Source organism: Myxine glutinosa, chromosome 2 (genome assembly GCF_964187855.1).
Source record: "Myxine glutinosa chromosome 2, kmMyxGlut1.1, whole genome shotgun sequence".
Lineage (NCBI taxonomy): Eukaryota > Metazoa > Chordata > Myxini > Myxiniformes > Myxinidae > Myxine > Myxine glutinosa.
This window is the reverse complement of record NC_136262.1, coordinates 85613827-85630167: the sequence shown is the minus strand read 5'-3', so window position 1 is coordinate 85630167 and position 16341 is coordinate 85613827. Positions and strand designations below refer to the sequence as shown.

The 16341-nt window shown below is 45.5% G+C and overlaps 1 pseudogene; it reads left to right on the top strand.

Moving 5' to 3' along the window:
• The first annotated feature begins 902 nt into the window (after nucleotides 1-902).
• On the top strand, nucleotides 903-10696 carry LOC144890783 (uncharacterized; annotated as a pseudogene).
• The last annotated feature ends 5645 nt before the right edge of the window (nucleotides 10697-16341 follow it).

The following is a 16341-nucleotide window of genomic DNA, read 5'->3' as shown; positions in this document are numbered from 1 at the left end:
GACAGAAGTTGGTATTTCGAAAAGTGGAATTGGGGTGAAATTATCGGGGATAGAAAAGATCAATGTTTTGGATGGGGGAAGATAAGAGATGGTGGTGAACAGCTGTTTTAAAGACCTGGAGGGTGGAGTGGGATTGAAGAGAGTGAGGGAGTTTGTTCCAGAGGCGGGAGAAAAGAGGAATGAAAGAGTGAAGGTGAGCAGAGAGTCTTGATTTTGGCAGTTTAACCATAAGAGGGTTGCAGGCAGATCTTGTGCGACCTGTAAGAATATTTGCGGGACAGAGCCCAGAGAGAGCTGGGGGGGCAAGGCCAGAGAGGAGTCGGTAGAAGACGGAAAGACCACCAACCTGCCTGCGGTGAGTGAGTGAAAGGCCCTTGGAGTTAGCTTCATCGCGGGAGATTCCAATGATTCTGAATGCTTTGCTTTCAACAGCGTGAAGACGAGCTAGGTGTGAGGCAGGAGCACCAGCCCAGAGGGGAGAGCAGTATTCCATTGAGCTGCGGATGAAAGCCTTGTACGTGGTGAGGAGCTCAGGTGTGCCAAGGAAGGACTTCGCACGACGGAGGATGCCCAGTCGGCGACTGGCTTCTTCGTGTTTTGTGGCAGTTTTCCCCCTAAGTGCCAGAAAATGCTTCCCAGCCTCACACTCCTTTAATCAACGATCCTGTATGGACCACACCTGAAGAGCGATGTTGATGACACTCAGGTCAGTCAAACAATGGCTCAGTTATACCTCCACAATTCGAAGAAAAAATGCAAGAAAGGGGCCACTCCCAAAAAACAGTCTCCGGAGCGAGAGCCTCCACTTCCTGTCTACATTGGATATTCACACACTGACGAGGAACACAACACTTGTTGACCAACTGACTAAACTGGGGTTGAGCATCTCCTACAGCCGGTTGATGCAGCTGGAGAAGAAATTGGCATCTGCAATGTGTGACCAGTTCACTGCTGATCAAATTGTGTGCCCATCTATTCTCAGGAATGGACTCTTCACTGTCGGTGCACTGGATACCATTGACCGTAATCCCTCGTCCACTACAGCCAAAGGATCTTTTCATGGGAGTGGTCCACCCTGCACAGAACTTTGCAGTTGCAACTGTCATAGTGGGGGGGCCAATGTAGCAGATTGAAATGCCCGGTGAAATTGCTTGTTAATTTTTGAACACTGGTTGGGCTGTCTTTAGGGATGATATAAGTTCTAGAAAAAATATGTCTCCAATTGTTTCAAGTTCTTTATGGCGGCCATTTTGGATTTTCAAAATGGCGGATGTCGAAAACGTAAAATTCCAGTATCTTGGCTTCTAAATGACCTAGAGTTTCGATTCTGGTGTCCAGTTGTACATTTTTGGGGATAGAGAATTGAATGAAACCTTCTTTAATAACCTACAAGGGATAAAAATAGGTTTTTATGGCACAGCCGAACCAGTGTCCAAAATCTAACTTAATGCACATCTATCTTAATTGTTATTTGTTATTTGTATGTTCCAGATTCGTGACCCTGAGCTATGATGGAGCCAAATAGCAAGAAAACCAAGAAAGAAACTGATTTCACACTTTGCATTCAGTGCCAGGATCCCCAAGGTGCACTAGTGACTGAGCCAGCACTGGGCTCATATGCAAAGTTTCTCCAGTTCATCCAGGAGAGGGCACGATATGGTGATGCCGACTTCAAACAGATCAGCGAACGATTAAGCTGTTTCACTGCCACTGACTTGAGGAACAATAAAGCAAAGTGGCACCGGGCATGTTATGGATCTACATGCAACACTGCTCACCTGGAGCGTGCTAGAGTTCGCCACCAGAAAGCCTGCGAACATGGCGACACCCAGCATCTTCATAAGAGGTGTGGACGTCCTTCTTCTGCACCTGCCGCTGCAAGTACCTCAGGTTCTATGCAAGACGAGACTCTTCGCTTCACACGTTCATCATCAACTCCATTCAACAGAGACCTTTGTTTCTTCTGTCAAGAGGTCACTAAGGAAAGTGTACATGTTGTATGCACGTTCAACGCAGGTAAACAGCTGAAGAAAGCTGTTGAAGAAGGCAGCAACCACAAGTGGAAAGTTCAGCTGAGTGCTGCCATCAGTGCACATGATGCTCATGCGATCGACGTCAAGTATCATCTCCCATGCTGGGTGCAGAATGTCCAACGTGCTCCCAAGAGTGGGACATCAAGTGATGACAAAGAACACATACTGCAAGAAACTAATGTTATCAAAATAGCCGCAGACATTGAGTTTGTCAGCCTTGTTCGCTCTCTACTCCAAGCTGGTGAAATTCTCAACATGTCTGACCTGAAGTCGGTTTACTCCAGGATTCTTGACAATAATGGTGTGCACAATGTCCCATCACCTACTACCCAAGGCATGAAGGAGAAAATCAACTCTCACATTGATGACGTTCACTTCATGAAACCAAAACGTCGAAACGAGTCAGACTGTGTATTCTCCACTGCCGTGCGTGATGCAGCTGTCGAAGATGCAATGACGAAGACAAATGAAAAAAACATCGAACAACTGTTTGAGAGTGCCTCTGTTCTCCGCAGTGCCATTGCTTGTCAGAACAAGCACCCATGGCAATTTGAAGGAGAAATGAACACTGATGATGCTGAAAAGCATGTACCCAAAGTACTCTATGCTTTCCTCCGCTGGCTACTGGAAGGACCAGCCACGAGCATTGAGCCAGAGACTATGCGCTCAGCCACTATTCATCGAGATGTTATAACCATCAGTCAGAACATCATGTACGGCTACAAGTCAAAACGCCAAGTCACGTACAAGCCCAAAGAGCCAGATGCACCATTCCGCCATCGCTTAGAATGGCCACAGCAGCTTGCCGTTGCCATTGTAGTCCATCAGTCCACCAGAAACAAGAAGCTTCTGGATTTCCTGCATGGGTTCGGTCTGTCTGTTGATTATAGTCGGATCTTGCGGTTGGAGACACAGCTGGCCAACTCAGTCATAGAGTCTACGACAGAACAGGGTGTATACTTTCCAAGAACCATGCGCATAGGGACGTTTGTCTTCTTTGCAGTGGACAACAGTGACTTCAATGAAGACACACCTGATGGGAAGCGGACACTCCATGCTACAGCCTGGGCACTCTACCAACGACGGGAACATGCACCCTCCACAGATGAACATAGAACACTGACACTACATGACCGAAAGGCCAGACACCGCTCACTCAAGGTTCTGACTGCTCCAGACTTTGTTCCTTGCCAAGCACCAAACAAACAATCTGCCACAGGTACCACGTATAGCTTCAAGACACGGTCAAACCCAGATGTCACCAAGCCGTACTCTGCGACGGACACAGTGTGGCTACTTTCACGCACAATCATGCGAACAGCTGAAGCTGAGGACGTACAAGACGACATCATCCCACCAGATGACCAGCTGCAAGCTGCAGAACCCCAGCATGCTGACCCTGTTGGGTCACTCGTCCACGATCCAAAACAACCACCTGGCAGTAGGATCAAGCATCACGATATCCCAACTTGGACAGCCTACAACTCACTGCTCTCCTCTTCGAAGCCTCTGACAGAGGTCAACGCCCTGCCATTGGTAGCAGCACCAGCCCATGAATGGCAAACACTGATAACAGTCTTGAAACAGACACAGCAAATCAACTGCATGGTCATGGGTCCCGATAGGAAGACAGTGATCACCTTAGACATGGCCCTGTATGAGCGAGCCAAACAGCTGGAGATGACCAGAGATGACTGCAAAGGCAAGTGGGTACTGCGACTAGGGGAGATGCACACTGTGATGGCTGCACTGAGGGCTGCTGGGAATGCCATAGAGGACAGTGGTCTTGACGAGGCTTGGTCTGAGGCTGATATCTATGGCCCAACAACGACCAGACAAATACTGGAAGCCAAGCACATGAAGAGGGCTTTGGAGGCCCACATCACCACTGTCCAAGCCCTCTTCGACCTCTATGTGGACGAATTCTTCCAAGAGCATCCCCATCTGAGGGGCCCATGTACCCAGTCAGCACAACAGGTTGCCCAGAGCTGTCATCTACACAACCGAGAGGAGATGACAAGCGCGCAGAACAACATGCTAGCTGTCCTCGAGTCAAACGAAGTCCTGGAGGCCATGGCAAAGTTTGATGAGAGGAAAGAAGCCAAGAGTCCACTGTTCAAGTTTGTGCGACGCTACATGCGGATGATAATGCTGATATACACATTCATCCGTGCCACCCGTGATGGACAATTTGAGCTTCACCTGTCTTCACTGGATGAGATGTGCATATACCTCTTTGCACATGACAAACAGAAATATGCCAGGCTGACTCCCCGGTACCTTGCAGAGATGAAGGCCCTGAAGATGACAGATCCAGGGATCTACCAAGAGTTCATGGATGGGAACTTCAGTGTCCATAAGAATGAAATCCCCTTCTGTGCTGTAGGTGTGGACCATGCACTGGAGCACATCAACAGGATCATGAAGGTGACAGGGGGTATTGTGGGCATTACCCAGAATGCCAGTGCCCGCGAAAGGTTCTTTCTGACAGCACCAGAGCTGAGTAGGCTTGCTGAAGAAGCCCGTCAGATGGCTGGCTCACAATCAGCTACACGCAAGGAGCACCACGACCTATCAACCACAGTCTGGGCTCGGCAGGAAGACAGCATTCGTCGACTGAAGAATGTGATCAGAGAGTCCATGAATCCCATGACGCATGAGGGTGAAGACCTGACGACTATCATCACCAAGGTGGTGATGCCAGCTGAAGTACAGAACGATGTCTGCAACCAAGATGAGATTGGTCAGAAAGCGTATAACACGTTTGTTGCAGAGCGCATCAACACAAATGAAATCAACCTTTGGGCCAGAATGGGAAAGGTCAAACTGAAGATGTGGAAGAGTGCCAGGAAAGCTGTGAAGCACAAACTGGCAGACAAGGTTGTAGAGCTGAAAGACGACAGGTCACTGTTTGCGCGCATGCTGATCGTGGCCCGCTCACGACCAGAGATCAACTTGAAGGATGCCATAGGTCAATATGAATTCACCGCGCTTCCACGAACCCTCTTTGCAATGGCTGGGACACTACTACCATGCACAGACAAAAGCAAGCTCATGGGCATCCTAGAAGATCTACCCAAGAAGTCAACTGGCACTGGTCAGCAGCCAGACGACGACAATCCTGAACATACTCCACCCCCTCCCAAGAAGGTGACTGTCATAGACGGCATGGCATTAGTGCAAGCAATGGGTAAGCCACAATGGGTCAAAACATGTGCCCAGTGGGCTGGCCATTTCAATGCAACACTGGACTGCAAGACCAACGGGTATGATGAAGTCCACCTCGTGTTTGACCGATATGATCTGCCAAATTCACTGAAAGAGGCCACACGGAGAGGCGCCAAGGTGGCAAGCCGCCCACTGCTTACCACGTTCAAGACAGCACCCCGATTGGGAAACTGACAGCAAAACAGTTCCTGTCGCACACCAACACCAAAGATGAGCTAACTGTCTATCTGGCAAAGAAAGCTCTGTGTCACTTTGAGGGGACTACCAAGGTCTTCATCGTCACTTCAAGGCAGGATGTCTTCTCCAACTGCATGGATGTACAGCATCTCCGTAGCTCCCAGGAGGAGGCTGATACGAGGATCTTTCTTCACAGTCTAGATGCCGTCCGAAGAGGTGCAACACAGCTGTACATTCAGTCACCTGATACTGATGTATTCATCCTAGCACTCCACCGGTACCATGAACTATGCAAAGACACATACTTCATCACGGGTGTGGGGAACAAGAAGAGGCAAATCTCACTGGAACCAATAGTACATGAACTTGGTGTCAGGAAGGCTGCAGCCCTACCAGGATTCCATGCATTCACGGGAGCAGACCAGACTGGTCGGTTTGCCGGCAAGGGAAAGCTCACATGTTGGCAAGCCCTCAATAGGTGCTCTGTTGAGGTGGTATCTGCGTTTCATGACCTTGGGGCCTCTGAGGAGCTGAGAGCTGACACAGAAAGTGACATTGAGGCATTTGTATGCCAGCTGTATGAGCCTCGTACTACAGTTGTGGATGTGGGCAAGCTGAGGTGGAGACTGTTTACCAAGAAACAGCTAGAGGCACAGAAGCTGCCACCAACACGGGGAGCTTTACATGAAGCCATTGCTCGTGCACATTTCCAGGCCATGGTGTGGCATCAGGCTGATGTACCGGACCCCCAGCTTCCACAACCAACAGAACATGGATGGAGAGCAGAAGGAGATCAGCTGGTGCCCATCACAACCAAGGACCCTCCAGCCCCAGCTGCCATCACACATCTAATCAAATGTAACTGCAAGAAGACCCAATGCATGTCTCACTGCTCATGCAGGTCTCAGCATCTCAACTGTTCTGAGATGTGTATGTGTGGGGCAGATGAAGAGGTGTGTGGTAACACGGGTCAGGAGCGCCCCATGGGAATCGATAACACTGATGATGAGGAGGATGGAGATCCTTCAATGTAACAATGAACACTGCCAACTAAAAATATTGCACAAAGACATTATAAGTGTACATTTGAACACTAAAGTCCAGCCTTTATGTGATTTAGAAGTGAAAATGATGGAAAAAAATATATATATGTGTTGGCATAAGTGCGTGAAAATCCAAGATGGCTGCCATAAGAACCCTTTTGATCATATGTAGGTGTATAAATGTGTGTTTATTGGATTAAGTATCCGCAAATATGTACATTTGGACACCAAAATTAACACTCTAGGTCATTTAGAAGCCAAGATAATGACAATTTCGGTTTTCAACAAACGCCATTTTGATAATCCAAAATGGCCGCTATAAAGAACTTGAAAAAAATGGAGACATATTTTTTCTACAACTTCTATCATCCCTAAAGACAACCCAACCAGTGTCCACAAATTAACATTTGAATTCAACGGGAAAACATTGGCCCCCCCACTATCAGAAAGAATTTGCTCGCAGCTGCAGCTCATCATTGACACTAAGCTATTAATCTTATTCCACATCTGTGCATGTCAACTTTGAACAATTACTTGCCTTGAGTATAATTAAGGTGTTGAATATCAATCCTAATTGCAGAATCAATGAGGCTGATAATACTTCCTAATATTCTCTTGCAACAATGATATAGCATAAAACAGATGTGTGTGTGTGTGTGTGTGTGTGTGTGTAGGGGTGGGGGGGGGGGGGGGGCGGGCCGTCACTGTGTTTTTTGTGAGGTAATAATTACATCTCAATGGAATCATTGATCACAACAGGGGCGAGGAGCGCGACTATGATGTATATACATATTGAATTCGATATATTTAATTTTGAACCATCTATCCTTTTATTCAACTAGCGGATCACATATTGATGACGTCATAAAACGTAATAGCTCAGTCTAAATAAAAAAAGCGCGGCTGCACCGATGAACTAAAGACACTCCATATGTCATTGTTGACTAACCAATCCAATTTGTGTGCAACATGAGCTTATTTTTAGTTGATGATGTCATCATGATGGGGAGGGGGGGGGGGGGGGACAATTGTTGCTGTTGCTGCTACTCTTAAGTTGTTTTAGAGTGAAGTGATTAAAGTCACGTAAAATATTCAGCAAAATGTCACCACGCAGGGCGGATCAAAAAAAACCTCGTGGTTTGCAGGTTCCCAAAAAACAGTACCCCAGTTCTGTGAGCTGTGTAGGAGCGCCACCGTGCGCCTCAAATCCGCCATGATCCAGTCTCGTTGCGCTTCCCCAACCTTGAATCGACACGATCTCCACGACACCGTCGACATCCTTTACCAGCACCAATCTTCCTCTTCCTGCGGGCAATCTTCTTATTGCCATACGTATTCTTCCTCTTTTTCTTCCTATACGTATTCTTCTTCTTCTACATCCATGATGGATTCTTCTTCTTCTTTTTTTTTTTAAATCAAAAGGTCAAAAGTCAAGGCTGCATAAAATCACCAATTTTCACTGGATTGACCTGAAATTTATAGAATTTGCATATTGGGTCACTGGATTGTTCACTAATCAATAGGTAGGAGTCGATTGTTTTTTTGTTTTTTATATCAAAAGGTCAAAGTTTAAGGTTGCACAAAATCGTACATTTTTGTCAACTTGACCTGAAATTTTAAGAATTTGCATATTGGGTCACAGAATTGATTCACCAATTATAAGCTAGAAGCTGATCATTTTTTAAAAGATCTACCGCTCAAAGGTCAAGGCTGCATAAAATCAGCAATTTAAATTTTGTATTTTTAAAAACTGTTTTCGTTCTTTTGAGCTTGCGGAGGAAGAAGAACACTTCTGGATACAAACAGATGCGGACGGACTTTGAATTTTTAGATGCTTTTTAGTTGTTCTTGGGGTCATTCTGTTTGGACAAGATTTTGAATGATTTAGGTGATAGCTATCACAATCCAGATATATCTGTTCCTACATATGTAGCAGATTTCAGTATAATTGTGCAGAATGAGGTGAATGCATCAAACCTGGTATAGGCCTACACCCATAGTGCTCCAATGAGAGGGAGCCACTGCACCAGCGCCCTCTGGTGGCCACTAGCACCACCCATTGGTACTGGGTCAAGTCAACCTGACTCCCACATATGATATCATCATACTAAAACACGCAATCGTGTCTGTCTGTCTTTTGGACTACGATACATTCGGTCGTTACTTATCCAATCTCAACCAAGCTTGACAGGGGGACTAAGGGTCACACGATGGAAATTGTAGCGACTTCATTCTCCCCATCCCCCCACTCCCCAAGGGGGTTTTCACCTTGGCGAAACCTTTTTTAAGGTGTATATCGGTGTTAAGATAGGTAATCATGACGTTTTTCCAAGGCCGCTTCTGTCAGCAAAAGTAACTCGAACGGCAGTCTGTAGAGAGAATACCCCAGCCAGGATGAAGGGTTCCATTTACGTTTTGTATCCCACTGATAGGCCAAGTCTGGATGTGGTCCTGAACCAAAATTTAATCAATTTGTCCTCGTCACAGATCCAATCTGTCAACCAAGTTTCGTCCAAATCCGTCCATAACTTTTTGAGATATCCCGCTACATATAGTTTTTGGCCCCATCTCTCAATGATGACGAATCACTTGAAAAATTATCGGATCCAGATCCGGTTCTCACCAAAATCTAATCATTTCGTTCTTATCACACACCTAACCTCTCCACCAAATTTCGTTCGAATCCGTCAACAACTTTTTGAGATATTGTGCTATACATCGGTTTTACCCTATCACTTAATGATAAAGAATCACTTTAAAAATTCTAGTATCCGGATCCGGATTCAAATCTTCACCAAAATCGAATCATTTCGTCCTTGCCACACACCCAACCTCTCCTCCAAATTTCGCCCAAATCCATCCACAATCTTTTGAGGTATCCTGTTCACAAACATGCAGGGGTGAAAACATAACCTCCGTCCACCTTTGGTGATGCAGGTAGCAACAGTATAGCTATCTGGAAGACGTCCATGTCCTTTTCTCTCAGAGATGTTGTACACAGATGTTCGTTCACGTTTAGAGCCTGGACATTTATTTCGTGGGTTTTGAAACAGTGAGATGCTTGTACCATGGAAGGATCTTTGTGCAGTTGTTGAGTTTGTGTTATGATCAATGTTGTCGGTTGTACCTGTAGCACGCAGGCCAGTTCGTACAGTGCCTTCACAAAGTATTCACACCCCTCGACTTTTTGTTACATTTTGTTGTGTTACAGCCTGAATTTAAAATGGATTAAATTGAGATTTTTAGTCGCGGATGTCCACAAAATACCCCATAATGTCAAAGTGGAATTTCATTAAATATATATTTTTACAAATCAATTAAAAATGAAAAGCAGAAAGGTCTCGGCTCAATAAGTATTCAAACCCTTTGCTATGACACTCCAAATTGAGCTCAGGTGTATCCAATTTCCTTTTGATCATCCTTGAAATGTCTCTACAACTTGATTGCAGTCCACCTGTGGCCAAGTCAACTGATTTTACATGATTTAGAAAGAAACACAACTTTCTATATAAGGTCCCACAGTTGACAGTGCATGTCAGAGCAGAAACTCTACCATGAAGTCCAAGGAACTGGCCTTAGAAATCTGTGATAGAATTGTGAGGAGGCAGAGATCTGGGGAAGGGTATAAAACAATTTCTAGTGTTGAAAGTTTTCAAGAGCACAGTGAGCTCCATCATTAGGAAATGGAAGGAATATGGAACTACTCAGACTCTTCCTAAAGCTGGCCATCCGAACAAACTGAACAACAGGGCAAGAAAGACCTTGGTCAGGGAAGTGACCCAGAACCCATTGACCACTCTGACAGAACTACAGAGTTCCTTGGCTGAGATGGAAGAACCTGCCGAAAGGACAACAGTCTCTGCAGCACTTCACAAATCTAGGCTTTATGGGAGAGTGGCCAGACAGAAGCCACTCCTAAGAAAAAGGCAAATGACAGCGCACCTGGAGTTTGCAAAAAGGCATATGAAAGACTCAGAGCATGAGGCAAAAGATTCTGTGGTCTGATGAGACGAAATTTTAACTCTTTGGCCTGAATGCAAAGCATGAGGTCTGGCAGAAACTGTGTAGAGCTCATCACCCATCTTACACCATCCCTATCGTAAAGCATGGTGGTGACAACATCATAGTATGTGGGTGCTTTTCAGCAGTAGGAACTGGGAAACTTGTAAGGATGGAGAGAACAATGAATGGAGCCAAATACAGGCCAATCTTTGAGGAGAATCTGTTTCAGTGCAAAAGACCTTAGACTGCGGCGAAGATTTATATTCGAACAGGACAACGACCCCAAGCATACAGTCAAAGCAACATTGGAATGGCTTAAGAACAAGAATGTGAAAGTTCTTGAATCGTCCAGCCAAAGCCCAGACTTGAATCCCATTGAGAATCTGTGTAAAGACTTGAAGATTGCTGTTCACCGACGCTCCCCATCCAACTTGACAGAGCTTAAGCAAATCTGCAAGGAGGAATGTGAGAAACTTCCCAAATCCAGATGTCCAAAGCTGATACCGACATACCCAAGAAGACTCGTAGCTGTAATCACTGCAAAGGAGCTTCTACAAAGTATTGACTCAGGGGGTTAAATTATGTTGATAAATGTTGTTGATAACTAACAACTCTGTTGATATTGCCAAGACTCTTCCATTTGACACAGGCAATCCGAGGTTGAACAAGGTGTCAATTAAATCTCTCTTTCGTGTAAGAGCATGCATCTTAAAGCTTGATTAGACAGGAAAGGGGGTTTCCCGGTCTCTGGAATGGTATGCATTGGCTATAAAGGCTTGCTTTATAGATGTGAATGGCTGTTGTGCAACAGAAGTTCTGTGATAGACAATGCTGGTTGGCTGGGTTCTCCCATTTCAGACTGATCAGCGCTACTTTGGCCATCCAATATAATTTGCACTAGTGTCAAGTCTTGTTGGCATCGGTTTGTGAATGAGCCCCTAAATGTGGACTTTGATTTTAACATTTCACCTTGCACTATATTTGCAGCTTTTATCAAATGGATCCAGTCGTCATCAACATTTTCTTCTATAACCTTTTTCAGCATTGTACCAATATTCTCGTTGAAGGCTAGGAGTACCTCATGGTCCTGAAAATGAGCCGGTTGGTCGGGAAAATAACCTAAAATACTGTCGTGTGATTCCCCAGGTGAACGCCAGAGGGATCACGGATAGCCAAAGCAAGCTTTTAACTCCGAGAGGACTGATCAAATGCGGATTTTACTATATGCGCCAGAGGAAGAAAGGGGAGGGGAAGACTGAAGAGCTTACCTGTGGTCCGCCGGCAGTTCCCGAACCTGCGAAAAATAACTGAAACTGAGGCGGATTTAAAATGTACAAAAATAACAAAAGGGTTTATTAAAAGAAATGCCGATAACAAGAACACGTGATGGTAAAACTAAATTCTAAAACAGGATCCTCCACACCAGATTTAAACATGGACAAAGGGATAAAAGAACGCTGGGAAGGAATAGTGTGATTATTTATTGCACTTATCTCCAAGCGGCTTGAACCTCGTCAAGAATCGTCAAGGCCCCGTGTGCGCAGTCCGGACCCGGCGGCGTTCTTGGCGGAAAAATGGCTGCAGTCCGCTCGTTCGCGCTCTGCTAGGCCTCGCCAAGCGTCGCTCACCCCGGCCTCGTCACGCTGCAGCGGAAAGCCGTGCCCCTCCACGCGTCGACCGCATGGAGAACCGCAGTTCCCGGGCCGCGGCTCTTCCTGTTGCCTTTGCACTTCTCCCGGTGGCGTCTTCGACACGGTCGGTCCAAGCACAATAGTTCCTGAGGTCCAGAACGAGAAAGCCAAAAGGGAGAAGAGAGACAGGAGGGCAAGAGCAACAATGGAGCCAGAGGTAAAATGGAGCAAGAGAGGGCAAATGGAGCAAGAAGCAAAATGGAGCAAGAGGAAAAATACTGGTCAGACCTGGTTTTTACGTCCCGGCTTTTCCTATCATCGGCACATCTCCTCCAATCCATGCAGGCCAACACCACAGACTTAGCTCTCCACCACTCACACTCAGTCCCGGCTCTGACGTCGTCGGTCGTCCTTTGCCAATCAGCGTGTCCCTTCTTACTCCGGCCTTCCTGTTGGTCAATTCCCGCCCAATCACTGTCCTTCTAAGTGTGGCTCTCGGCCTGCCTGAGCTATGTGTGCCTGCCAAGTCAGGGTTGTCAGCCTGAGTGCTTGATGCCTTTCTTCCCTTGGTTTTATTATTATTATTTAATGTGCTTTAATTGCCATTCTCACTAGTGTCTATTGCTATGCGATAAAGGACAAAGGATCAATCACATAGGGAATGATGAACAGGGAAGTAGTTACCATAATCCCTATAACCAGTTAACATGCCCCATTGCTTGTAATGGGGACAAATATACAACTTCATCCGACATTCAGCCTAAACAGGTCCTCTACTTATTACATGGTGGTGGTTCTTCTTCTTCACGACAGTCGGAGCATGTTACCTACACAAATCTACCTGACACAACATATCACTACCCCACCGACATAACAGTGCGTTTGTTTTTTGCATACATAGTCGAAGCTCATGAAAGAGCTTACTGAACGGATCAGGATGTAATCGACAAAAACAGAGGATGGATACGTACCCGGGATGCACGGGGTGGACAAGAAGGATACAGAAAGGAACTCCAAGGAGGGAAACTGCAAAATTTGAAAGAGGCAGAATTAACAGATTTCCAGAGATAGATTTGGAAGACTTAACAGAGTTCCATAAGACTTAGAGTTAACAGTAGACTTGGAATATTGGAAGGAGGCAGACAGACTTTAGTCTTGTAGTGCGGACATGGCTAGTTGCAGTGATTTGGTGTAGAGTTTGGAAAGTCCAGACAGTTTCAGGATAGGAACTGTGTAAGGATTTGTCTCAGTCCTTCAATATAGGCACCAAATTCTGTTAATGCAATGCCATATACATTATGACCTCATCTTTATCATCCAAATACTCAGATTTGGTTTTCTCTCTGCTCCGTTTCGAGACACTAAACACTGAACGATATTTTGCGACTAAATCCCCAGCACTTAACTTTGATAACACTTGTTCATGCTCACGTTTTTGAGCACACAGATGGACACGTGCACCCAGCTTGAAGCTAGTTGTTTCGTATAAGTGGTCAACATCATCTCCTTTATCACAGATGAAAAAAAGTCGTTTTCTCTCTTTCACTTTAGATCTTGACAGACGAGTGTATTTTTCTGCTTGGTTCAATGTCATTGTGAGTCTCTACATAGTCTCTTTTTTGCCCGTTGCAACTTTCTGTTATGTACTTCAAATGACAGGACTTGTGGATAAAAGCTCTTTTCCGGCAGTGTTTCTTTGATGCAAGTTTCATTATTAGGTCGGTTAATGTTAAAGGGTAGCACACTGCGCAGCTATTTCATTAAATTGAAGCAAGTTTTCAGCCAGTGACTCATATCCATATCCAGAGTTAGCTTTGTAATTCGCTGGGCACTGAAGATCCTCTGACGTTTCCTCATAACAAAATAGACATTTACTCCAGTCTGTAAAGTAGACATTGTCTTGTGTGTTTGTCGTACTTGGTAGTAGTTTCCCTGGTTCTGACATTTTGGCTATAGTTATATGAAGTGTTTTTCGGAATCTGGATAGGAAGAGAAAAAATGCCCATAAGCACCCAACCAAGGTAGAATTGAACAGGTTTTCAAGGATTTTTTTTTTTGTATGCAAAGTTGAGCTCATGGAAAGGTGAGTACATTAAACGGATAAGGAAACAAGCATTCTGAGTATTGCGCTGCAATACATGTCCCCTACCGGCAGTCTGTCATCTGGAAAACTGTTGGGGAAATTACCAAAGTTCAAAGTGCCATAACTTTGTCAAAAATGATCAAAACGTCGTGAAGTTCGAACTTGAACTGTAACGTATCATGAGGAAACCATGTACCAAGTTTGAAATCATTAGCATTAAGCGTTTAGAAAAAAAAGTCCGGAAAACTGTTCTTTGCGTGACGGACGGACAGACTGACAGACTGACAGAAGGAGGGACCGAGTGCAAACCTATGGTCCCCTCCGGTGTACACCGGTATGTGACTAATAAGCCCGCAAGGTCGCTCTGTGGAGCAGCCTGCACATATTGCACTGTGTGAATTATATAATTACCAACTCACGGTCTGAGGTAACTCGGCTAATAATTATCTGATTTGCACCAAATAAAGTTCATGAATGGTTGTACAGACCCCTACTTCTCACTAAAAGGGGAAAAAGAATGTAAATCGGAGTTAAAACAAGCATTCTGAGTATTGCACTGCAAAACATGTACCCTCCCAGCAGTCTGTCGTCCGGAAAACTGTTGGGGAAATTACCAAAGTTCAAAGTGCCATAACCTTGTCAAAAATGATCGAAACGTCGTGACGTTCGAACTTGAACTGTAACTTATCATTAGGAAAGCATGTACCAAGTTTGAAATCATTAGCATTAAGAGTTTAGAAAAAAAGTCCGGAAAACCGTTCTTTGCGTAACGGACTGACAGACTGACAGACGGACAGACTGACAGACTGACAGACGGAGGGACGAAGTGCAAACCTATAGTCCCCTCCGGTGTACACCGGTAGGGGTCTAATAATAGGATGCAAAAGGAACAGTAGAGAAAGGGGACAAACACCAACAGCAGAGTAGAAGGCTAAGATAGAGGGAAACTTGGACAAACAATGGTTGTGGGGAGGAATGGGGAGGGGTGAGGATGCATGGGGTAGGCAGGATGAGGCATGAGAGGTAGACAAGATGTATACAGAAGGTAACTCCAAAAGGGGAAAACTGGAAATTTGGATGGAGGAGGGATTGTTGTGGGGTAGAGGGGTGGGTTGGTGGGGGGAGGGGTTAATGAGGGTGGGAAATATCATGGTTTTGGATTGGGGATGATCTGAGATGGTGGTAAACAGCTGTTTTGAAGATCTGGAGGGAAGAATGAGAACAATGAGGATGTGGAAGTTGTTTCCATGGGGGGTAAAAAAAGAGGAACTAGAACGGGCACTCGGTAGAGCGCATACCTTCGCCGCAGCTACTGTTCTGTACTTGGCATGGGAGTGTAGGGAACAGAACAGTGAACAGTTTGGTGCTGATTTCATGCAAATCGGATAAGAATTGACCGAGTTATGACAAAAAACGCACATTTTGCAAGGTCGTGACCCCCCTGACCTTTGACCCGATTGCTCCCAAAATCTAATCAAATGTGTCCCGTATAATAACCAATCATCCCACCAAATTTCATGCAATTCGGTTGAATACTTTTTGAGTTATGCGAATAACATACACACACACACACACACAGACATACAAATAAATACACAGCGATCAAAACATAACCTTCCGCTTTTGCGAAGGTAATGAATGAATGAAGGTGGGCAGTGATCCTGGATTTAGGTCATTTCATCAGAAGTGGGTTGATGGTGGACTGTGTGGGCCCTGCAGAAACCTGGGGGTGCGGAAGAGAGATAAAGCTTGGAAAGAGCAGGTGGTGCAAGACTTTAAAGGAGGCCATATAATAGAGAGAGATGTTAGAGTTAGACCGATAGGATGGTGATGTGATAGACCCATAGGCTCAGCTTCATCGTGGGCGATTCCAATAATCTTGGAGGCCTTGGTTTCCATGGCGTCAAGCTGAGCAAGGTGTGAGGCAGGGGCATCAGCCCAGAGGTGAAGCAGCACTCCACCAAGCTGTGGATAAAGGCGTTCTTGGTGGATAGGAGTTCAGGTGTGTCAAGGAAGGACTTTGCACGACGGAGGATGTCCAGTCGGTGGCTGGCTTCAAGGCCAACTTTGAAATGTGGTTTGCCCAAGAAAGATCATGGCTGATAGTGAGACTCAGGAGCTTGAATGACCAAACTTCCTCAAGA